This window comes from Mesoplodon bidens (genome assembly GCF_964165515.1).
Source record: "Mesoplodon bidens genome assembly, chromosome: 16".
Taxonomy (NCBI): Eukaryota; Metazoa; Chordata; class Mammalia; order Artiodactyla; family Ziphiidae; genus Mesoplodon; species Mesoplodon bidens.
The window spans coordinates 56142529-56168815 of NC_138173.1; positions in this window are offsets into that span (position 1 = coordinate 56142529).

Here is a 26287-nt window from a genome sequence, read left to right on the forward strand (position 1 = left end):
TTCTGAACAGTAGAAACTAACACAGTATTGTAAAGCAACTATACTCCAATTAAAAAATTAAAAAAAAAAAAAAGAATCCAAGTTCCCACAAGTGGGTGTGTTGTTTGAACTGGCCATCAGTGTCAAATAGAGTGTTCTGAGTCACCTTATCTCAGTGATTCACAAGCAGTTCTGGGCCATCCCATGGAGACTTTGCTTGATGCGGAAAATGAGATAATGAACCTCAAAGCAGCCTGAGATCGAGTTTGGGCTTTACTCTAATCTCGGCTTAGATTCTGGTCTCGTCTGTGATAACTTGCCCATCCTGAAATGATATGGCTCGCACTGCCAAGCCCTGCCCAGCTCACCCTGGATAGTGAGACAGTGGTCAAAACCACCATCTGCAGACTGAAATAGACCCTCTCATTGCACCCACCTCTGGCCCGATTTTTACCCTGGGCAGGTTGGAATTAACAGGCATCATTCTAACGTTGTCAAACTTAACCTCAGGTCACTCTCACTGTCACTTCAGCCTTGACCTTGGGACAGAGGTTTCTCCTTTGTTTCTGAATCTCAATCTCCATCCACCTTGTCATCCAATTCAGGTGATGAGATCTGAGTATTTTCTGTGCCTGAGTCTCACATTTAATAGCTTCTCCAATCCCTTAAGATCTATAAGCTTAGGAACTCCCTTGAATTTTCTGACACTGGAGTTAGGCTCTTAAATACCATTAGGTACTGTGGGCCTGCTGTCTGCTAATCATTTGTCAACATCTCCTACCTGCCTGACTAGAGCTGTAAACCCACTCAGTTCTGGATACCACTCCCTACCTCTCTAAATATCGCTTGCCTTACTGCACAGGTGTCTGTGGGTAATAGCACAGGTTCTGGATTCAGACTTTCTGGGCTTGTAGCTCCCCCATTACCTGACAGGTGACTTGGGCAAGTTCGTTTCCTTTCTTTGACTCGGTATCTTTAGCCAAAAAAAATGAGGGTAATAATAATTGTGCCCATCTCATAAAGCTGTTGTGATTAATAAATTAATGTAGTCGAAGTACATGCATTATTCAATATATTTTCAATAAATGGTCATTGTTTGTTTCTCTTTAGAAATCACGTTATAAATGGATCTAAAATTTTGTTTGTATTTAAGTATTTAATTATGTTAGACGTTGTTATGTTGCTATTTTCCCTCATGAACCATGTTCTTTCTCCCACATTTTACTTCCTTTTAGAATTGACACTTCTGTATTTAGGTCAGGTCTAGACTCCTCCTCTTCAGTGCCTGTCTCATTCTACTGTAACTAATGTGGTCTGGCCCAGTAAGAGCTTAAGAATGGAAGAGATTAGGCCTTAGAATGGAGGAAGGAGGATAGCCTAGAGTTGACATCTGAAGCTTACTTATACTTATGGGGTTCTGGAATGGAGAAATAGTGGTAATGATGAGCTAAAGGTATGCTTTGCCAAAGTTTCTTGAAAACAGTACCCTCTTCTAACTATTATTCAGTCCTATGTGCTTCCTAGTGATATCTGAAGAAGGACAGAGAGAAGAGTCATGTACCATTTCTTCATATTTTCCAATAAAATTTTATCTCCAGACATACTTGCCTTTCTCATGTTTAGCCAGAAGCAATAGATACACTGGCTAGATCACTATTCCTACCAGTGCACCAGACACAAGTCACTGCCTCATTTCTTAGGCATTGAAGTTTCAAAGCAGCAATACACTAATTCTGTTAGACTCTATGGAACAGGGAATGGTATCTTCTTAATGCTGTTTTTTTTTTTTTTTTTGAAAGAAGTTGCAATTCTTATTTGCTGACATAGGAATAAATCTATAGAAACAAAGTCAAGAAAAGTTATGTGCAATTTCCATTAATAGGATCTCTGTGGCAGGGAAAAAAGAAACAAAGCCAAGAAGAGCCATCAATAAATTTTTCAGTGTTGCTGAATCAGGAATTGATAGTTTGAAGGGTTTACTTAGCTCAATTTTTGATTGAGGATTATGGCATTGTGGTTCAGTTGGATAAATCTTAAGGGTTCCCTTTTATACTAATTTTAGTTTCTGTATTTTTTCTGGTCTTGTGCTCTGTGTTTATTTTCTTTAATGCCCAAATACTCTTCCTTCCAACACAAAACTTTCTCATTGATGGAACCTTGATTTATCAGTTTATGGTTTTGTGAAAGCTACTTCTTCCAAACAGAAAAAAAAGTGGGGTAAATGTATATATTCACTACTTCTACTGTATTGAAATAATGAAACCATTATAGATGCCACTAGAATATATTCCCTCAATTTTAGCCAGCTTCAGTAAGTGGTGGACAAACTGTCTAGGCTTTTGGTGGACAGAAAGCATTATCACAATTTGATTCAGGGGACCAGGCTTTGTAAAAACAATGACAAAACAAAAAGAAATGGCAGCTATAAGAACATTTTAAAAAATCAAGATTGCTTAACTTGGAGAGAGAAAATGATAATAATGCTTAAATATATCAGATTGAAGATAACCAGTTTCTTTTCCTGTTTTCCCCAGAAAAGATAAAACTTGAAGAAAATGTTTAGATTTTAGTAAGAATGTGGGTTGACATATGGAAGAATTTCTTCACTTCAGAGAAACTGAATTCTAACTGATGGTCATGGGCTCTTGATCTCCAGATATACTGAAACAACTTTCTACACTGGACATTATATATATAAGGTAAGATGGCAAGAGACCACATCATGCATTTTCTTGGTGTTTCTCTAATTCTGTAGTAAAAGTCATAACCACAAAGTATTGAGCCCTTTCCAGGTGCCAAGTACTTTAGATTCATTATCTCATTCAATTCTCAGCACAATCCTAGGAGGTTAATATCACTAGCCTTACTTTTCAGAGAGGTTGAATAAGTTGCCCAATATATCAGAGGATGGAGCTGAAACTTGAGCACAGATCACTTGGTCCTAACCTTAAATTTTTAACCATTAAGCATAAATGTACTCTCACTATAACACTGAACCTCCATATTGAAAAATGTCAGAGTTTAATTTTGAAACATAATTTTAAAAAACTATTTCACAATCAAGTCTTTTCCTACCCCATGTCCATGCTCAGCTTCACTCTGTAATTCCAGTTTTGTTTTGCTTTTTTATAGCACCTAATGTTTATTTTTCACATTCCCATCTCAAATACCAAGACTAGAACCTGGCCATTGAATCAACCATTTTGGCCTTATCAGTATTCCATATTTGAAATGCAACTCAGCTGGGTAGGATAGGTGTGTCATGGACAATTAAATCACTAGGACATAGAAACTGTGGCAATAAAGCTCAGAGCCTTTGGTTAAGAATAATCAGCCTGCTCCTGATAGCTACACCTCCAGCTTTTCTGTCTACTTTTTAATTTCCCTGTGAAACATGCTTAAGTCACAGCATCTCAGATTATAAATATTTTTCAGGGAAATGCCTGTCTGCAGCATAAGTAGGGTTGGCCTGAGAAAGATAATAAAGTAGGTCAACTTCAATTCTATCCCCACCCAGCCATTTTCTCAGCATCCTTGTCCATGATCCATTTCAGCTCCATTTCTATTCTTCCCAACCCAATGACCAATGCTTAATGCTTGAGATGCTTGATACAGCCTCACCTTTGGTCTCCTTTCTCCCAACCTCATCCCCACATTAATGTTTTTCTGGGTTCTCTCTTTTTCTTGTTGGCTTCACTCTCAGGAAAAGGGGTTGTCATGTAAGAAATTTCACCACCAGCAGGTTCAGACTAACATTGTACCTATTGCCTGCTACCTCAGCAGAAAGGAGATGCTCTCTTTAGAAGAGGCTATATGTCAAGTTAACCTAATGTCTGCAACATACCCATCTCCAAATAAATTTCACTGCTCAGGGGATCAGAGGACCCTGGTTGGTTGACCCAAAGTCATGAGCCATTCCCCTACCAGGGAGTGGGTAGGGGAGTGGTAGACTCACCTGAAGTATACAGAAAAAGTTTTACAATAAAAATCGACTTCCATCACCAAAATAAGTGGTAAAGGTTAACATAAGGGAATAAAAAAACTTATCAGTCCTATTTTGTGTAATCTTGGTTATCTTTCTTGATTTGGGGGGATCCTTTATGTCTTATTTTGCTCTTAGATTGTAGAGTCATATATTGGACATGATATTTTCGTCAAGGATAAGTCAAATGTAACAAAAATCAGAGAACAATCTAGTTCTGATGCATCATTCAACCTACCTTTCATTTGGGGACTTTTAGAAAGGTCATGTCAGATTGTGTCTTTATTTAATTCTATTGGTATATCATTCCATTTTATTCATGAAAATTGAGATTTCTAATTTCAAGTTGTACAACTACATATTTTAAATCATTTGGAAGGCAAAACTGATATTTTCCATTTAAAACCCATAAATATTAGATTGAACCAACTGAAGTTGCTGATATTTGACTATTTTTGGCCTAATAATAGGGCAATTTCATCAGGCTAACCTGATACATATTTATCATCTTGTTGGGTATATAGGTATATTTTTTATGTTCCATGTGTGTTGTGATGTTGTCACCATTAAATGTGTGACAGTTTTTTTGGTGAAAAGAATACATTAATTAGATTAAAATGATTGTTGGTTTGATGATGAGTCACTTGTTAATTCAATGATTAGTGAAGATTAAGTGATGAGTAATAGAACTATGTGAATAAGTATTATTGTTATTTGATCACTGCAAATAATCAAAGAACCTTGCACCAAGGCTTCTTTTTTTTTCTCTCTTTCTCTCCCCTAACAGCAATGTAAGAGCAATCATTTAATAATTTAATCTACTGCTTAGCACTTTATTATTGTAATAATAAAAATGAAATAACTCTATGTACTATATCAAGCAAAGCAAGTGGTTTCCTGAAATTTTAGACACTGATATGTTTTCTGTAACATATCTTTTTTTTTTTTTTTTTTTTTGCGGTAGGCAGGCCTCTCACTGTTGTGGCCTCTCCCGTTGTGGAGCACAGGCTCCGGATGCGCAGGCTCAGTGGCCATGGCTCACGGGCCCAGCTACTCCGTGGCATGTGGGATCTTCCAGGACTGGGGAACGAACCCGTGTCCCATGCATCGCCAGGCGGACTCTCAACCACTGCGCCACCAGGGAAGCCCTGTAACATATCTATTTTATTCACAAGTAAGGTAGGTCTTTCTTAGGGCAACTTGTTGGCAGAAACAAATATTCTCATTCCCCAGTGCTTTCAGGCATGGGTTTATGCTGGATGTGAATGTTATAAATGACAATAGTGGCATATACATCTACATTGCATGATATTGGGATAAAAAAAGAGACAAAACAATATGTTTTAAATAATGCATTATTTTATTAGGTTTCCTTCAACAACCTTAGTAAATTCAAACCCTCTACCATCATTCAGTAGTGCTTGAAACTGCCTGAATGTTCTATCACTATCTCAGAAGACAGGTTTTATGTATTTTTGACATGCTATGTACATTAAAGGCTAGCAGCATTTTAATATATGAAACTATGTGTAAATCTTCAATTATAGAATGATAGATCCCTTAAGAACCATAACATTTTCTGAACTGATATAGACTTCTGTTTGACACAGTGAAGAGAAATAATTGTTTTAATGAAATTTTAGGCAATAATGCTGGTGAAGGAATAGTATTAAATTTCAAAAGGAAATAGCGTTTGTATTTTGGCCAGATCATATGTCATATAGCATTCATAATATTTTTACAGATAGAAGCTGATTCAAGCTGTACCATAGTGAATATATATACATATATACACCAAATTGTTCTATTATACCATTTGGTGGTTTCATTTTTATGTAAAACCGGAGGTCTTCATGTCTTGATAAATTGCAGATGACTGACACTTGCCTCCTCTGAAATTTCCACCATTCTCTGTTGCCATCCTTATTTACACTGTCTTACCCAGAGCATGTAGGTCAATGGGTGTTGCCATGAGAGACAAGGAAAAGAAAAGCTTTCCCCTTTTCAGTGCTTGTCAACATATGTAAAAGAGATACAATTTGGATTATTTAGAGAAAAGGTCAACTCAAGCTTTGGCTTACGATCATGTTGTTTCTGCCAAATTAGACAATTAATTTATTTGAGTGGAATACATCAACACTGCTAAAGAAAAGCACTTCTATTAGAGGTGGTGATATTTCTTTTTATTTTTATAAGCACTTACATCACACTTGACTAGGTATTGGGCATTGTTCTAAATGCCTTACACACAATAAGTCACTCAATACTCATAACTACTCTATGTAGTAGATATTGTTTTTAATCTCCATCTTATAGGTGGAAGAACTAAGGCACTGAAAGGGTAAGTAACTTGACCAAAGTGACACTATCAACAATGACATCTGCTTTGGAAAATACTCTCGAGTACTTCCTTGGCCAAACCTAATGGAACTCAGTTTTAGTTCCTACTTTCTGCCTGTCTTTTGTTCCTAATGTTGAACCTCAGCAATAACAGCTAAATTTTGGCTTGTGTCCTTATGTCTAAATTTCTAGTACTTTGGTTTCTGCTGGGCTAAAGTCCTTTCACATTAGGTCCATTGCCACCATCAATAAAACTGGATTTCTACTCCTGACCTAGACTCGGTGAAAGGTCAAGTACATGATGGATGACTGGTTTGGTCATTCCAGCCCATCACTTCCTTTTTTTAATTTTTGAATTTTATTTATTTTTTTATACAGCAGGTTCTTATTAATTACCCATTTTATACATATCAGTGTATACATGTCAATCCCAATTGCCCAATTCATCACACCACCACCCCCATTCGCCCCGACTTTCCCCCCTTGGTGTCCATACGTTTGTTCTCTACATCTGTGTCTCTATTTCTGCCCTGAAAACCGGTTCATCTGTACCATCGTTCTAGGTTCCACATATGTGTTAATATACGATATTTGTTTTGCTCTTTCTGACTTACTTCACTCTGTATGACAGTCTCTAGATCCTTCCATGTCTCTAGAACTGACCCAATCTTGCTCCTTTTTATGGCTAAGTAATATTCCATTATATATATGTACCACATCTTCTTTATCCATTCATCTGTTGATGGGCATTGAGGTTGCTTCCATGACCTGGCTATTGTAAATAGCACTGCAATGAACATTGGGGTGCATGTGTCTTTTTGAATTATGGGTTTCTCTGGGTATATGCCCAGTAGTGGGATTGCTGGGTCATATGGCAATACTATTTTTAGAGTCACTGATTAGCTCTAGTAGTTTTCTGGTGGTATCTTTAGGATTCTCTATGTATAGTATCATGTCATCTGCAAACAGTGACAGCTTTACTTCTTCTTTTCCAATTTGGATTCCTTTTATTTCTTTTCCTTCTCTGATTGCTGTGGTTAAAACTTCCAAAAGTATGTTGAATCTTGGATGCTTGTCTGTAAAGCTTTTGATTTCTCTGTCGAATCTGAATGAGATCCTTCCCAGGTAGAGTAATCTTGGCTGTAGGTTCTTCCCTTTCATCACTTTAAATATATCATGCCACTCCCTTCTGGCTTGTAGAGTTTCTGCTGAGAAACCAGCTGTTAACCTTATGGGAGTTCCCCTGTATGTTATTTTTCATTTTTCCCTTGTTGCTTTCAATAATTTTTCTTTGTCTTTAATTTTTGTCAGTTTGAGTACTATGTGTCTCAGCGTGTTTCTCCTTGGGTTTATCCTGCCTGGGACTCTCTGTGCTTCCTGAGCTTGGGTGGCTATTTCCTTTCCCATGTTAGGGAAGTTTTCAACTATAATCTCTTCAAATATTTTCTCGGGTCCTTTCTCTCTCTCTTCTCCTTCTGGTACCTCCATATTGCGAACGTTGTTGCATTTAACGTTGTCCCAGAGGTCTCCTAGGCTGCCTTCATTTCTTTTAATTCTTTCTTCTTTATTCTGTTCCATGGCAGTGAATTCCACCATTCTGTCTTCCAGGTCACTTATCCGTTCTTCTGCTTCAGTTATTCTGCTACTGATTCTTTCTACCGTATTTTTCAGTTCTGTTATTGTATTGTTCATCTCTGTTTGTTTGTTCTTTAATTCTTCTAGGTCTTTGTTAAACATTTCTTGCATCTTCTCAATTTTTGCCTCTATTCTTTTTCTGAGGTCCTAGATCATCTTCACTATCATTATTCTGAATTGTCTTTCTGGAAGGTTGCCTATCTCCACTTCATTTAGTTTTTTTTCTGGGGTTTTATCTTGTTCCTTCATCTGGTACATAGCCCTCTCCTTTTGCATCCTGTCTATCTTTCTGTGAATGTGGTTTTTGTTCCACAGGTTGCAGGACTGAAGTTCTTCTTTCTTCTGCTGTCTTCCCTCTCCAGCCCATCACTTAAAAGTACTACCTGTCCTTGAAGACTTCTCATCTGTAACTTCCTGTTAGACTTCCACCTTGATGGTTTACCAAAACTCCCATCTTTCTTTCTTTAGATTTAATTATTAAAATTGCAATTACTCAGAGTAATGTAAGTTACAATATAACAGATATTTAACATTTTGCTATATTTGATTAAGGTTATTTTAAAATAAACAAATTGTTACAGATAAAATTGGAACCCTCGGGTCTTCTCTGGTGGCACAGTGGTTAAGAATCCACCTGCCAATGCAGGGGACATGGGTTTGAGCCCTGGTCCGGGAAGATACCACATGCCACAGAGCAACTAAGCCTGTGCGCCACAACTACTGAGCCCGTGCGCCTAGAGCCCGTGTTCCACAATAAAAGAAGCCACTGCAATGAGAAGCCCATGCACCACAACAAAGAGTAGTCCCCGTTTGCCACAACTAGAGAAAGCCCGTGTGTGGCAACAAAGACCCAACGCAGCCAAAAATAAATAAATGTACAAATAAATTTTAAAAAAATTGGAACCCTCTGCATATTTTTCTCTAACTGTATTCTCTTCCCTCCCTACTGAGAATCAACCACTAACTTGAAGTAGATGTATAATATTCCCATGCATGTATTTTTTTCCTTAAATGTGGGTGTATCCACAAAAAAAAATTCTTAGAACTATTTGAGGTATGTTTTGGCTTCAAATAAATAGCATCACACTGCATGTATCATTTGACAACTTGCTTTATTTATGGACCTTTTTTTTTCAAATTTAATTCTGTTGATGGTGCAATTCTATTTAATTCTTGTTAGTTGATGTGTAGTACTGATTACCCAATTTTACTATTATTTTTTTTGTCCATTATTATATTGGTAAGTATTTAAGGCATTTCCAAAGTGTCTCTATTAAAAGTCACACTCAAATTTAAAAAAAAAACTCATATCTACTTGCATACGTGTAAGATTTTTCAAGTGATCTGTTGTCTGTAAGCTTTTTGACTTTGAGCCCCTCATCCTACAAGAACTTTTAATCTTTCTGAATCACTTATACATTTAAAAAAACTAAACTCAAGACTTTGGATTTCACCTATTTTTCCATTAGTCCTATTTTTTGTGTATTTTTGTGGGCCAGGATCATATCCAAGCTTCCACACTGCATTTAGTTTTCATGTTGCCCCAGTCTCCTCTGGTCTGTGATAGCTTCTCAGTCTTTCCTATTTTTTATGACCTTGAAAGTATTGAGGAATATTAGCTAAGTATTGTGTAAAACTCATATTTGTCTGATCTTTCTCTCATGATTAGCCAGAGTTTATGGTTTTTGAAAAGACTAAAACAAGAGTGAGATACACTTCTTATCAAATTACATGGTACATGATATCCACACAACATCACTGGTAATGTTAAACTTCATCACTTGGTTGAGATAGTGTTTGCTAGATTTCTCCACTGTAAAGTTATTATTTTTCCCTTTCTATACTTTATTCTTTTGAAGCAAGTTCGAAGTGTAGCCCACCCTCAATGGGGCTAAGGGAGATTTAGTTCTAATTACTAGATGGGGGAATATTTACATATACTAAATTGAACTCTTCTTAAAGTCTTAAAATTGGTATCTAAAATTGTTCATCTACAGATTTAAATAGTTATGAAAGTTGCAGTTTCCACCATTTTATAATATTGACATCCTTAAATAAAACGGCTATGTCACACTTTAAAAGGTATCCAATAGAATCTAATTACCATGGCCATCTGATACCCACTATAATGCATTTTTGAATATCACATTAAAAAGTTCTTTTTTTTTTAAAGTTCATTTTTAACAGTCAGAAATTTTACATTGTTTATTTTTCCCTTTGAATTCATACTCCCATTCCACTCTCCTTAGAGAAAATTTTAAGTAACCTAATTCTTGAAATATTTTATTAATGCACTTTTAATTTTAAATGTATTTTTAATTTGAAAAGTATTATATTTCTTGGGACTGGAAGTTTCTAATTGTTAAAAAAATCGTATTGTGGATTGAGTTTTCATTGCAACTGTCTTTAGTAGACAACTGATCACAGCAACATATACTTATTATAAATTTAAAAGTGATTACTAAACAAAATGATAAAATTTTCCACAGTCTGTCATCCTGCACTCAGATAGAAAGCCATACTGTTTCTTCATCCAAAGCCTTTACTTTATTGCTCCTGTGATGTCATGTTCAATACAATAAGATAAAAAATTGTTTCGGTATTTCTGTAATTTGCATATCAAAAGCAGTATTGATGATGAAAAAATCCAGAAAATAAGATGTTTATGAAGACCATACTATATTTGTAATGATTATATAAATATTAAAATTTACTTTGTCTCTACAGTGAAAAGGTTATTAGAGAATTTACAAACATGTTCTAAAAATTAGTAAAAATATATGATCAAAAGTAATTTTCATAAAATTTCTACAAATATTGTTTTTTATAACTCGATGAATTATATGTCTCTCGAAACTCCTTTTATCTGAAATATAAACTCAAAGAGGTAAAAACAAATTCCTTTTTACGTTACTAATTATATTTACCAGTTGCGTAAAAAGTGGTACCTTCATAAGTCATTTATGGAAGTACTTAATATTTGATAGCAAAGTATAGTAATTAAATTAGTAAAGTCATTACTGTATTTAGCAAAACAAATACTGTGTAAAAAATGACTTTGTAATTGATGATAATATCTAGGAATTAAATATTAATTATATGTTTTACAAGTAAGAAAAGTACTTTATAATGTATACACTAGATATCTTTTTTTGAAAAAGAGAATAATTTAAAAAATTTGGTAGTTATAGCTGAGGAACGTTTCATGTATAATGTTAGATACTCACTGAAAACCTACAAGGCTTAGAAGAGTATGGGGTCAGGAATATTCAAGAAAACAAAAATAATCAATGAACCAAATTATCTGAAAAAAATGCCTTAGTTTTGATCAGTAAGAAAATTATCAAATAAATAGACAAAAGCTTTTTAATTTTATGAATGTAGCAGTGAAATAAAAACTGAATTTAACTTCATGTTTAGAATTTGAATTGCTTTCTTCATGATTTAGTTTCTATCTACTAAATTAATAGACATATCTAATAAGTCCAACAAGTTAGAGATTTTATCTCTCATTATGAAAAACCTGAAAACACAAGAATAAATATTCATTCAAGCAATCATTCATTCAATACATATTTATGGTCATTTCTCATAGATCTTACTGTTTAGGAGGTTGTCATTAAACAAATTAATTCCTAATTAATTATAGACAATTTTAATTGTAATTGTGATTATTATTATTAGAAAATTGTGCCTTGAGAGTATGTTTAATCAACAATAAACACAGAAAACCATGTTAAGTAAGACCTTAGATCATACCGCAGTCTTAAGCTAATCTTCATTCTAGCTCTGGGCTGGAAATAATTCAGGATTGCTTTAAAATTAAATGCCCAAGACATATTTTTACTTTATGTATGTCACTCCTTAAAGTATGTGTTGTTCTGTTTAAGAATACAATTAATGTGCTAAAAATGAACCTAAATGTAGGATTATTTTTTTCAAGCAGGCGATTTGTTTATTTATTGCTAGATCACATTGTCTTAGAAAGGATTTACAGTGAATCAATTGAGATTAACTCATCATTATATCATAATCAAGACAAAATATTAAGGAGATTTTTGCATGTAGATGTTTTCTGACTTTATCAGTTAAACAAATACCTTGGGATTTAAAAAATGTAGTTACATAAACTTTTGTCTTATGTGAAAATGAAACCTTGGTCTAAATTAAAGATAACAGAGATATGGTTGCATTTTAAATTAGCCACGTTTCTCACTAAGATTTCCTAAAAAATGGCTCTGCATCTACTGACAAGGATTTCAAACAGTTGAAACATGCTGAAAACCTGTCCTAAACTTTAAAGATGGAATCCATTTCAGTAATTTTACCCTCGAACAAACTTCAGTTTTTGCAGCATTCATAATTTCTTAAACAAATTCTATTCTGGAATAGAATAGCATACTCAGTTTAATGCTTCTATTCAGGCTCAAATTCAGTTATCATGCACACTGTAAGAAAATAGTAATTTCATCTTTTTAACCATGATATTCTGAAAGAAGTAAACATGTTGATTTGTATTAGGTTAAAAACATTCTTTGCCCTGTTTGTGGTTATTGGACATGAGCTAACTTGTGGAAAGCTGGATTAAAAATAAATTAGGAATTAATTTCAAGAAATGTTCTGATGCTTTTAAGTTCTCTGACTGTGACTTAGTTTTCTGACTCTTTTATACTGCTCTTTGGCTGGTTTAAATCAGACCAAATATTTGCCAAGATTCTCATTAGGGAAGATCCTTACAGACCCTGAGGTTACTAACGATGGCATTGTCAGGATTAGATATTTCCTAGAACTCTTTTGAACGTCCTTTTACAGAGAGAACATGAGAAAGTCAAGTAGTTCTAGGTACTGTCATCTTGGAAATATCCTTATGAGGTTATGTGGTGGATACACAGGCATATTTGTTGTAGGATATTTGTCCCCCAGGGAGAGAAAGACATTCCCGAGAGTTTGCTGAAATTGCTCACACATGTTACTTTACAATTTTATTTTATTTATTTACTTCTGACAGCACCAGGTTTCAGGGCATTTAAAGTAATTTTAAAGTAGCATGAAAACATGTGGGGAAGCATGTTATTGGGGATAAGGTGGAATATATAAAAGATATCTAAAGTTTAGTTTATTATCTTCATGCCAAACTGTGGTTAATTACCAATTTTGTGAAGATGATTTGAATGGATTCTCTGTTTGTTGTATTAGCCCCATATATTTTAATGAGCTCTTATGCTACTTAAATATGAATTCCATAATAGTGTTCTATATCCATCATGACGGGGTGTCTTGGTGGGTCTTATGACATTTGAGGGAGAAAAATAGAAGCATCCTACTTCAAATAACCCAAGTATCAACTGAGGTCACACAGTACCTTAGCTTTACATAAAATTCACTTAAAACTTTTACCCCATATGCCATTGGAAAATAAAATACTGTGACCCAGAGTTCCTGTTTCCTTTACCTGTTGAACTCTCTAGCTCAGGCTTATCTCAATTCTGCTAGTGAACCCTTCAATCAGCTAGGCATTCACATGGGGATTCGTGGTAAGGGCATGCAAGTACAGTAAGTCCCCTACATACGAACAAGTTCCATTCCGCGAGCATGTTCGTAAGTCCAATTTGTTCCTAAGTCCAACCAAGTTAGCCTAGGTACCCAGCTAATACAATCAGCTATACAGTACTGTACTGTAATAGGTTTATAATACTCTTCACACCAATAATACATAAAGAACAAACACAAAAAAATAAAGAAAACGCTTTAAGTCTTACAGTACAGTACCTTGAAAAGTACGGTAGTATAGTATAACAGCTGGCATATGGGGGCGGACATCGAGTGAACAGGCAAGAAGACTTACTGACTGGAGGAGGGAAAGGAGGTGGGAGATGGTAGAACTGAAGGATTGTCAGCAATAGGAGATGGAGGGCAAGCTGCAATTTCACTCACGCCGGACATTGATGGAACACACGTTCACATCTTTGAAAGGTCACAACTTGAAGGTTCGTATGTAGGGGACTTACTGTATTCTGGTTGTTACAAAAAGTTAAAATGTCCCATTATACACCCCTATTAAATGGGTTTTGGCCTGTGCCTCTGGGATTTTCTCACTGGCCTCGTTTTGTTTTCTCTAATAGGGCCCAATCACTGCCATGTTCTTTGGCCTCTTCTTTCCCCAACAGTCTTTTCTTCTCAAAACGCTTACCTTCACCCTCAAATTTCTGTTTCCCTTCTATTGTAGAGCACTTTAGTTATCTCTTTGCTATTTTGGAGTCCATAACAGTGCAGCTCCACAAGTCCCACTCACATAACCTAAAAAGAAAATTTCCTTAGAAAACAAAAGTTTCTTATCTATCTAAGGGGGAAACAACTTTCCTAAACCCAATACATATTTTCTATGACTAATTAGAAAAGGAGCTTATCTCTTAATCCTGTGTATATTATACAATCAAAATGAAATACGGTTCAAACAGGCTTTCCAACAACACCTAAGAATTAAGTTCAAAAAGCTTTCAAAGTTGCACAGCAAAGGACACCATAAACAGAATGAAAAGACAACCTATGGAATGGGAGAAAATATTTGCAAAGGATGCGACCTACAAGGGCTCAATCTCCAAAATACACAAACAGCTCATACAACTCAACAACAACAACAACAACAACCCAGTGGAAAAGTGGGCAGAAGACCTAAATAGACATCTCTCCAAAGAAGACATACAGATGGCCAAGAAGCACATGAAAAGCTGCTCAACCTCACTAATTATTAGAGAAATGCAAATCAAAACTACAATGAGGTATCACCTCACACCAGTTAGAATGGGCATCATCAGAAAATGTACAAACAACAAATGCTGGAGAGGGTGTGGAGAAAAGGGAACCCTCTTACACTGTTGATGGGAATATAAGTTGGTGCAGCCACTAGGGAAAACAGTATGGAGGTTCCTCAGAAAGCTAAAACTTGAGTTGTCATATGATCTAACAATCCCACTCTTGAGCATATATCCAGACAAAACTATAATTCAAAATGATACATGCACCCCTATGTTCATAGCAGCACTTTTCACAATAGCCAAGACATGGAAACAACCTAAATGTCCATCAACAGATGAATAGATAAAGAAGATGTGGTACATAAACACAATGGAATACTACTCAACTTCTCTATGAAACAGAAACAGACTCACAGACATAGAGAACAGACTTGTGGTGGCCAAGGGGGAGGAATGGAGTGGGAGTTTGGGGTTAGCAGAAGCAAACTATTATATATAGAATGGATAACACCTTAATGTATTGCACAGGGAACTATATTCAATGCCCGGTGATAAACCATAATGGAAAAGAACATTTTAAAAGAATGTATATATATATATATATATATATATATATATATATATATATATATATATATATATATATAAATATATATATATACACATTATATATACATACATATATATATACATATATATATGTATAACTGAATCACTTTGCTGTACAGCAGAAATTAACACAACATTGTAAATAAAAAAAAGAGAGAGAGAGAGAGAGAAAAAAAAGCTTTCAAAGCATGCTGATGAAGATAAGCTGATCTGATACAGCTTTCAACCCATTTCAGCGCCTGAATATAGAAGTATACTATGATTTATGAAACCTCTGCTTGCCACATCTAATTACTTCAGTTTCATCCTTAAGTATCAATCATAAAGTAAACTTAAATTCCTCAACTAATTATAACTTTATCATCATTTACTGTGGTAGAGTCAAACTGATCCATTAAATCCAAGTAGCAGATTCAATTGTGGACCCTCAAAATATTGAAAGGCAACATTCTCATGATTCCTAGGCTCTCGTCAACTACCTGCAGTTACTTTCAAACAAGCAGCAATACTATTTACTCTGTTCTTCTTAGACACAAAATTTTGGCATAAAATAGTTCAGGAAATCTTGATCCTTAACTTCTTCCCATTTATATGCCAGATTCCTTCAGCCAAAACTCATAAAAGGACCCTGAGGTTTGCTTGAAGAAAAAGACTGTGAGTTGGGGGTGGTGGTGAGCCATTTTATTTGCTTCTCAGCTCAGAATCTCTGTAAGTCAGGTTTGACAGGTATTTATATTAGCCAATTATCTCACTTTTGCCCACTTTTTCCATTTTTAATTTATATACTTGCCCCAAGTGTAAAACGTATGTTATTTTTGGCTGCCAAAGTTCTTGTCCTATTCCTGTGCACTAATTTTTGTGCCTGCTCCACCTTTAGAGTCTAATGTTGAACTAACATCAAGTACAAGGGAAACAAAGCCACCTCTGAACTTTAGCTGTCAGCTTAAGTTGAAAAGAGCAGTAATGGGAGCAAGATGTGGTGTGGGCATGCTGCTTTTGAGGATGGAGCCTTACCAGGGATGCCTGCTCCTTTCTCTTTGGAGAAGAAGCCTTACGCCTCAATTCTTTGCATCTTTCACTTGAGAAGGAAAAACCTTAATGATGCAGTGACACATTTGTTTTGTAACTCTGGATTTTTCCAAAGCTGGTCATGCCTTTTGTTCCCCCTAGCCTGATCATTAATTGTGTCGACCTCACAAAGCAAAATACCATATTCAGAGCTTAATAAAATCAAGATCCCAGAGTCGGTAGGGGTGAAAGTCAAGTTATCCTTTGAAATCTTGGCACCTAGAAAAAAGAGCATGCCACAACCTTGCCACATATTGTGTACTGTTTATTTTAGCAGTTGTCCAAGCCATGTCTACGTTTAGGAGAGAGGAAGCTATGTTTCCTTAAATCTCATATGAAACATTAAAAAACACATAAGTCTTCTTATTGCCCAAAACAAGGTCATGGAGGGAGTATGTTTTAATGATATGAAAATTAAGTTCCTTTTTTTTTTTTAAGTACCTGGCTTTGGCCTGCCCCAAAGGGCTTAGTTTAAACACTATTTTGTGAATTGGCCTTATCTTTACATAAGTGTATCTCTAGTTAGATCAACATGCTTTATATGGCCTTTATAAGTGAACTCATCCAGAACCTTCCATGAGAGGAATGTCTTGTCAGTGAGGAAGAAACTTGGAGAAGGGTTTATTAAACTTTCTCACTCTAAGCTCAGGCTAGAATCCATGTCATGATGTCATAGAACTCATTTCATACAATACAATGTCATTTTTCTTACATTTACTACGACTGTGTTGTCAGAAACTTATTTTAGACTTTGATTTTTCCCTTTTTATGAAGCAATTTCCTACCATACTTGATTTTGTTACCATTTTAGAGTATTGAACACTTGAATTTTAATTGGTAGATATGGACTTTCTCTAAGAAAAAAAAGTTTCATTGGGAAAAGTGGACAACAAGAACTAGCAAATCAGGAAAAAGGTCTCATTAAATATTCATTTCACATCATAAAAACAATTGTTTCTTTATAGAAATGACAAGAGAATAATTTCTTCATGCTATTTCAGAAAGCCACTGTTTGCAAAGAGGCATGAAATGGAGCTACCACCAGTTTTTACCATGGGAACTCTGTATAGACAACATTTTCCTGACAAATCAGAGTCAAGATCCTTGAATTCTGCTATACAGATACTGGTCTACTGGTCCTCTAAATATGTAACAAATACGTAATCAAGTTGGGGTCAGAAAATATAGTTCTTGGGGAATCTGGAAAGCACAACATTATGTTCAAATCAGTTTCAGATGCAAGCTAAAGGATCTTTGATTAAATAAATATTAATTGAGAACTTACTATATAAAATGATTAAATAAATATTAATTGAGAACTTACTATATAAAATGTTTTTGCTGTCGGAAACAAAATGGAATATATTAAGTTCTCTGCACTAAAGAAGGCAAAAATCTTGCAGGTCAATTAATACATATACATAATTATTTATAATAAAAATAAGTATTTTTAAGTCCCCAGCATTTACCAAAAATATGCTACAGTCTTCTGAGGAGAAAAAGATAATTTCAAGCAAGCGTGGGAAGGGCAAATGTTAAAGAGCCAGGGATGAGTTGATTAAAAGTTGTCAGGATTTCAGCAGATGTATATGGTATGGGTAAGGAGGTGGGAGTTTCATGGAATGACCAGAATTACAATATTTCAGGGAAACCTTTAAAAGCAATGTCGTAGAATAAAAAATACTGTAGTACAGTTTGAAGTTTGGTATATTTATAGGCAAATAATGGCATAAAATGATTTATGTTGAGTTTACCAAAGAGCGTTTTCTATTCTACGATGATTGCTCCACTATCCTTTAAAATCCTTCAGGGTATCATAATTCTCTATGAGTTGAGTTTATCCAAATATTCATCTCATAGTCACTACCCAGCACCCACCCTTAGGCTCTTATGATTTGAAACATATCGGGTAATGGTCTTTGAATCATTCAGATTGTTAATCATTCAGATCCTTAGCATTCTGCTGTGAAACAATGGCAGAATGGGTGAGACGCCGTTATTTTTGACTTGTGGCATATCCACGATATTTCTCTCATAGCTTTAATGATTGAAGCTGCTGTCTGTGACTTGACTCAAGTTTTTGCTTGGCCTGCTCACCACTCAGGAAGAGACTAATCTTCTGTGGTTCAATAATTTTCTTCCACATTTTGGCACTCCTGCCAACACATGCATTGAGGTCCCCCATGACCATCAGGTTGTCAGACGGTAGAGCAGCTGTGATGAGTTTATCCAGATCTCTGTAGAATTTCCCACTCACTGGAATGTATGAAAGTCAGGATGTTTGCATTGACAGAAGAAATAAATGGTCATTTAGTAAGTCCACACACTGACCAGGCAAGCTGTGGACAAGTAACCACTTAAACACCCAGTGTCTGAAAATCTTTTCCCCTAAAGTCTCACTTCTCCTCGTGAAATGTCTGTAATCACTAAGGAGAAATATTCAAAGCATTTTGTTTCTAATACGATTCCTGAACAGGAGTTTCTCCTCATGTTTTCGCAATTAACAAAGAAGACCAACAGAGAGCCAGATTTTCATGATCAGTCTCCCAGAGACTGAAACAACCCCACCCTAACTTCACTGCCATCTTGGAGTGCTTTACTATCAGCTCTAAAGGAGAAAATCAACCCACTTACACTTCACAAATACGTTTATAATTGCAAATCACAATTTACTGGGGGCTTGCAACAATTTAGCAACAAACCAGACTGAATACTTCTGCAGAGCACATTGGGTTGCTAAGTGAGGCAGGTTTTTGCTCTCTGGGGAGAATCTTCAGTACCCTGGTCCATGTTATGTCCGTAAGATAGGTACAGAGTCTCAGGAGAATGAGTATTGTGTTCATTAAGGTGTTTATTTTATTTTCTGTCTCTTGGACTGAGAAACTACAAAAAACATATGTTAGGGAAATGGAAGACATTTCATAGCTTACAATATTAGGATTAAAAATTATAATATTTATTATAAAAAAAGACTCCAATTACCATTTTACTGGGCAGATTCTTTGCAAGATGTATGCAAACGAGAAACGGAATTTCATCTTTAACTCATTATATTTCCATAAGAAGCCACATGGCTTGACTTTAAAGCACAATTCCACCCTTTAGTGAAGTATTTGCCTTTATTTTTCATTGTTTTTGTTTTTGAATTAGAACAGCAACCTCATTCTTCATAAGTAGATTTTATAGTACATAGAAGTAGATTTCAAATTTCACTTTTTTTAAATAGAAAATGTAAAACGAATTGAGGCAAACAGGTAAATTTGGGGGCTAAAGTCAACTTTTTAAAGAAAATAAATAAGCTTTAGATATCAAACCCTCTTCTGAAGTGAATTTTCTTAATTTTCTCATTAAGAATATCTCAGATGCTTTTTATGGCATCACGTCTTAAAGGAGATGACTTGGGAAATTTAAAAAAAAACAAAACAGAAAACAAAGTTCTGACTTGCTGATGGCTGCTAATCTCAAAATTTTATTACATAGTCCCTTCCTGTGAAGCAAACTTAGTGGGGAGGAAGAGAACAGAACTTCTGCTGAAGTTATAAATAAACGAAAGCTTTTTGTTAAAGTAGAGGAACTGGTTTTCCCCTGCTTTTATGAGCAGAGAAGGAGCTTTTGAGATCTTCATTGCTCTTAATGGAGCCAGGGGTTTTGAGGAATCCACCTGTGCACAAGACACTCAAACATCCTCTGGGGAAGTCTTTTTCTCACCCTTCTAATTTGTAGAACATTCATCAGCCTGCAGGATGCTGCATTCACTGAATTTTCCTTTTTTTGCGTAGGATATGACCAGATTATGGAATTGGCAGTCCAGTGGTGGGCAAATGTTTCCTGCAAAAGACTTGATAGTAAATATCTTGGCTTTGTGGTCTATACAATCTCTGTTGCAACACTACTCAGCTTTGCCACTGTAGCGTGAAAGCAGTCATAGACACCATGGAAATGAAGGAGCATGGCCGTGTTCCAATAAAACTTTATTTGCAAAAACAGGTAGTGGGTCAGATTGGGGGGCAGAGTTTGGCAAGCCCTGGTTTAGTCCAAGAAAACATGTTTCTCCCATATCCTGAACGTCCTCAGCCCCCAAGCACACACATATACACTGAGACACACAGCTGTGAGCTGCCCACGTCAACAGAGAACATTCTTTCACTATCGAAAATTAGTTTCCACCCAAGTTTTACAAGCTGGTCAAGCTGCAGTGTCGAGATTCAGGCAGTTTTTGAACTATATGGTCCTTTCTGTGCACTAAGATAAGAAGAGGTAAAATAGGCTATGTGGTGTTGGTAGGGAAGAAAAAAGAATTTTTTTCCCTGTGCCCAAGAGAATTGGCACCACTATTTGTTTCTCTCTTAAAACGTCAATATGATTTAGAAATGCATGTTTAATCAGGAAATTAAGTTATCTTAAAAAGGAACTGCTAATGGAGATTCTGTCAGAATCCCCACTGCCATTATTAAATGGGATAGAACTGCTCCCTTCAGCATTTTTCACACCCTCATTAGTCTCATCCACTAAATCTTACCCTAAAAGATAATTTATTTTTGTCTCATTGTGAAATGTTAAAATGAGGTAATCAAGGTGAACCTTTTACCTTGGCATCTTACCTGATGTTCCCTTTCTGTGTTATTTCATTCTGTGTAGAAGAGCTTCCAAGGATAATAGTTTTCAGTTCTTTGCCCCCTTTTGGCTTCAAACATAAAAGATGTGATGTGTTTGTTTAATGGTCATCAACAAATCTGAGGAACATTCTGACTCTGTGGGTCACACAAAACAGGTAGCATGGGCAGGCAGGCACACAGAAGAGGTGCACAGAAGAGAAACATGGGAGAGGCAGGAAGGCTTGGGAAGTTGTGCCAGGCACCACTCCCACCAGTAAAAAGGATCAGACAGAGGGAGTCACCTTAGTCTTTGCTCCTATTTGCAACTCTTGCTGTGTTCTTCAGAATGCCATGGCAATTTCTCCACTGGAGGTATTTCATATGACCACCTACTAAACTCTTGTACAGTAAGTTCCCTACATATGAACAAGTTCCGTTCTGTGAGCGCCTTCGTTAAGTCTGATTTGTCCGTAAGTCCAACAAAGTTAGCCTAGGTACCCAACTAACACAGTTGGCTATAGAGTACTGTACTGTAATAAGTTTATAATACTTTTCACACAAATAATACATAAAAAATGAACAAACACAAAAAGTAAAGAAAATATTTTTAATCTTACAGTATAGTACCTTGAACAGTACAGTAGTACCAGCTACATCACTGCTGCTTTTACATTTGCTTCCAGATATCCTGGGCTTGAAATAAGATACTGTACTACTGTACTCTATACAGTACTGTAAAGTACACAAAAGCGCAACCACTTGTAGAGGATGCATGCACCTGACAATGTATGCCACACATGTAAACTAACTTATGTGATTGGACGTGTGAGTGCACGTTCGCATCTTCGAAAGTTCTCAACTTGAAGATACCTATGTAGGGGAATTACTGCACACTTTTTCTATTCTTTCTAGACTCTAACTGGAAAATTTTTAGAGCTGAAAAAAACTTGATAGCTCATCTGACCCAGAGGTTGTCAAACTTGGTAGAGCATCAATACCATTCAATGTCTTTGTTAGGGTGAATGTTCTCAAACTCTGAAAAAACTCTGATTAAGAAATCCTGGGCAACATAAAATGGACAACCTGGAAGAGATGGACAAATTCTTAGAAATGCACAACCTGCCAAGACTGACTCAGGAAGAAATAGAAAATATGAATAGACCAATCACAAGCACTGAAATTGACACTGTGATTAAAAATCTTCCATCAAACAAAAGCCCAGGACCAGATGGCTTCACAGGCGAATTCTATCAAACATTTAGAGAAGAGCTAACACCCATCCTTCTCAAACTCTTCCAAACAATATCAGAGGAAGGAACACTCCCAAACTCATTCTACGAGGCCACCATCACCTTGATACCAAAACCAGGCAAGGATGTCACAAAGAAAGAAAACTACAGGCCAATATCACTGATGAACATAGATGCAAAAATCCTCAACAAAATACTAGCAAACAGAATCCAACAGCACATTAAAAGGATCATACACCATGATCAAGTGGGGTTTATTCCAGGAATGCAAGGATTCTTCAATATACGCAAATCAATCAATGTGATACACCATATTAACAAGTTGAAGGAGAAAAACCATATGATCATCTCAATAGATGCAGAGAAAGCTTTCGACAAAATTCAACACCCATTTATGATAAAAACCCTGCAGAAAGTAGGCATAGAGGGAACTTTCCTCAACATCATAAAGGCCATATATGACAAACCCACAGCCAACATTGTCCTCAATGGTGAAAAACTGAAACCATTTCCACTAAGATCAGGAACAAGACAAGGCTGCCCACTCTCACCACTCTTATTCAACATAGTTTTGGAAGTTTTAGCCACAGCAATCAGAGAAGAAAAGGAAATAAAAGGAATCCAAATTGGAAAAGAAGAAGTAAAGCTGTCACTGTTTGCAGATGACATGATACTATACATAGAGAATCCTAAAGATGCTACCGAAAAACTACTAGAACTAATCAATGAATTTGGTAAAGTAGCAGGATACAAAATTAATGTACAGAAATCTCTGGCATTCCTGTACACTAATGATGAAAAATCTGAAAATGAAATCAAGAAAACACTCCCATTTACCATTGCAACAAAAAGAATAAAATATCTAGGAATAAACCTACCTAAGGAGACCAAAGACCTGTATGCAGAAAACTATAAGACACTGATGAAAGAAATTAAAGATGATACAAATAGATGGAGAGATATACCATGCTCCTGGATTGGAAGAATCAATATTGTGAAAATGACTCTACTACCCAAAGCAATCTACAGATTCAATGCAATCCCTATCAAACTACCACTGGCATTTTTCACAGAACTAGAACAAAAAATTTCAAAATTTGTTTGGAAAAACAAAAGACCCCGAATAGCCAAAGCAATCTTGAGAACGAAAAACGGAGCTGGAGGAATCAGGCTCCCTGACTTCAGACTATACTACAAGGCTACAGTAATCAAGACAGTGTGGTACTGGCATAAAAACAGAAAGATAGATCAGTGGATCAGGATAGAAAGCCCAGAGATAAACCCACGCACATATGGCCAACTTATCTTTGATAAAGGAGGCAGGAATGTACAGTGGAGAAAGGACAGCCTCTTCAATAAGTGGTGCTGGGAAAACTGGACAGGGGCATGTAAAAGTTTGAGATTAGATCATTCCCTAACACCATACACAAAAATAAGCTCAAAATGGATTAAAGACTTAAATGTAAGGCCAGACACTATCAAACTCTTAGAGGAAAACATAGGTAGAACACTCTATGACATAAATCACAGCAAGATCCTTTTGGACCCACCTCCTAGAGAAATGGAAATAAAAACAAAGATAAACAAATGGGACCTAATGAAACTTCAAAGCTTTTGCACAGCAAAGGAAACCATAAACAAGGCCAAAAGACAACCCTCAGAATGGGAGAAAATATTTGCAAATGAAGCAACTGACAAAGGATTAATCTCCAAAATTTATAAGCAGCTCATGCAGCTCAATAGCAAAAAAACAAACAACCCAATCCAAAAATGGGCAGAAGACTTAAATAGGCATTTCTCCAAAGAAGATATACAGACTGCCAACAAACACATGAAAGAATGCTCAACATCATTAATCATTAGAGAAATGCAAATCAAAACTACAATGAGATATCATCTCACACCAGTCAGAATGGCCATCATCAAGAAATCTAGAAACAATAAATGCTGGAGAGGGTGTGGAAAAAAGGGAACACTCTTGCACTGCTGGTGGGAATGTGAATTGGTACAGCCACTATGGAGAACAGTATGGAGGTTCCTTAAAAAACTAAAAATAGAACTACCATATGACCCAGCAATCCCACTACTAGGCATATACCCTGAGAAAACCATAATTCCAAAAGAGACATGTACCAAAATGTTCATTGCAGCTCTATTCACAATAGCCCGGAGCTGGAAACAACCTAAGTGTCCATCATCGGATGAATGGATAAAGAAGATGTGGCACATATATACAATGGAATATTACTCAGCCATAAAAAGAAACGAAACTGAGCTATTTGTAATGAGGTGGATAGACCTAGAGTCTGTCATACAGAGTGAAGTAAGTCAGAAAGAAAAAGACAAATACCGTATGCTAACACATATATACGGAATTTAAAAAAAAAAAAAAAAAGTCATGAAGGACCTAGGGGCAAAACAGGAATAAAGACACAGACCTACTTGAGAATGGACTTGAGGATATGGGGAGGGGGAAGGGTAAGCTGTGACAAAGCGAAAGAGAGGCATGGACATATATACACTACCAAACGTAAGGTAGATAGATAGTGGGAAGCAGCCACAGAGCACAGGGAGATCAGCTCGGTGCTTTGTGACCGCCTGGAGGGGTGGGATGGGGAGGGTGGGAGGGAGGGAGATGCATGAGGGAAGGGATGTGGGAACAGATGTATATGTATGACTGATTCACTTTGTTATAAAGCAGAAACTAATTAAAAGATTTAAAAAAAAAAAAAAACCCAGTCATTATCTGAAAAAAAAAAAAAAAAAAAAAAAAGAAATCCTGGGCAAGCCAAGGGAATCTTTATTTCAAACCTGGTCCCTATGTGAACCTGGTGCTTCCTCTAGCCATGGGCCAGGATTTGGAAATCATTTGTTTAGTTTGCCTCGTTTGAGAGATGAGAAAGTACATTTTGAGAGGTTAAGTAAATCACCAAAGTTCACACAGCCAGTAAATGGCAGAGCTGGGCTCTGGACCAGTAAATATTGGCAGAACTGCAGCTACTTCATACAGCTGGACCCACAGCAGACTTCCCTTATCAGGAATAGAGCTCTTTTACCTGCACTTAGCAGCCTTCTCAGCATAGAATTCCAGGCAGCTTGTATTGGTGGAGTGAGTTGTCATGTAGGAGGAAACTTATTTGTTATTCCAAGGTAGAACACCAGAGTTGCCAGGTACCCGTTTTTGAAACAGATGGTCTGATATTTTACATTTCTATCAGGTAAAAGGAAAATCATGCAAATTCTGTTCTGATATTTTTAAACTGTCTTGATGATAAATTTTGAGAATGGACCTCAGTGTTTACAAACCATTGATGACTGGGTGGGGGAACGATAGGGCTATTCTAAAATGAACAGAAAAAATTTGTTTACCGTTGCTCTTAGGGGTGGAAGGAGAAACTTAAGTGGGGTACAGAGTTTTTTGAAGGGATCATTTCTGAGAATATTCAAGTTTGTACACATATAAAAAACTTCTCATGGTCCTTGGGGATAGCACCAGACTTGTGTGTACGGATACAAATTCAAATCCTTTAGGCTGTGTTGTGAAGCATCCTGTGTAGTGATGTAAACTGCTGTCCAAAAGCAAGAGGAAGGGTGTAGTTTTAGAGGCATACAATAATCAATTAGCATACACAGGAGGTATTAAGAAAGTATCTGAAACCTGCATGAAATCACTTGCCAGAATAATATATTCCCAAGAGTCTAGGATAGGGTGTCCCAAACGAGTAGAGGGGAACTTTAAGTTTATGAAATGTATCTTGTAAAATATAACAGCTTTTTAAAAAGACCAAATATTTAAATGGAAGCTATCCCATGGTTCACCCAAACCCCATAGCTGTTACTGGTGGCAATCTGCAATCGGTGGAAAATTATCCTTAAAACATCCCTCGTTTCTGTTGTTTAAAGCAACCTGAGTTTCTACATTAAAAAAAAAAATGTAAATATGTATACCCTCAAATCCCGGCAAACAAAAATTCCAGATGCATTTTCACCATGAGTCTGCCCTGTACTGTATCTTCTCTAAAGACAGGCACTTTCATATTCACTATTTTCTTCAGCAATAGCCCAGTGCCTGGG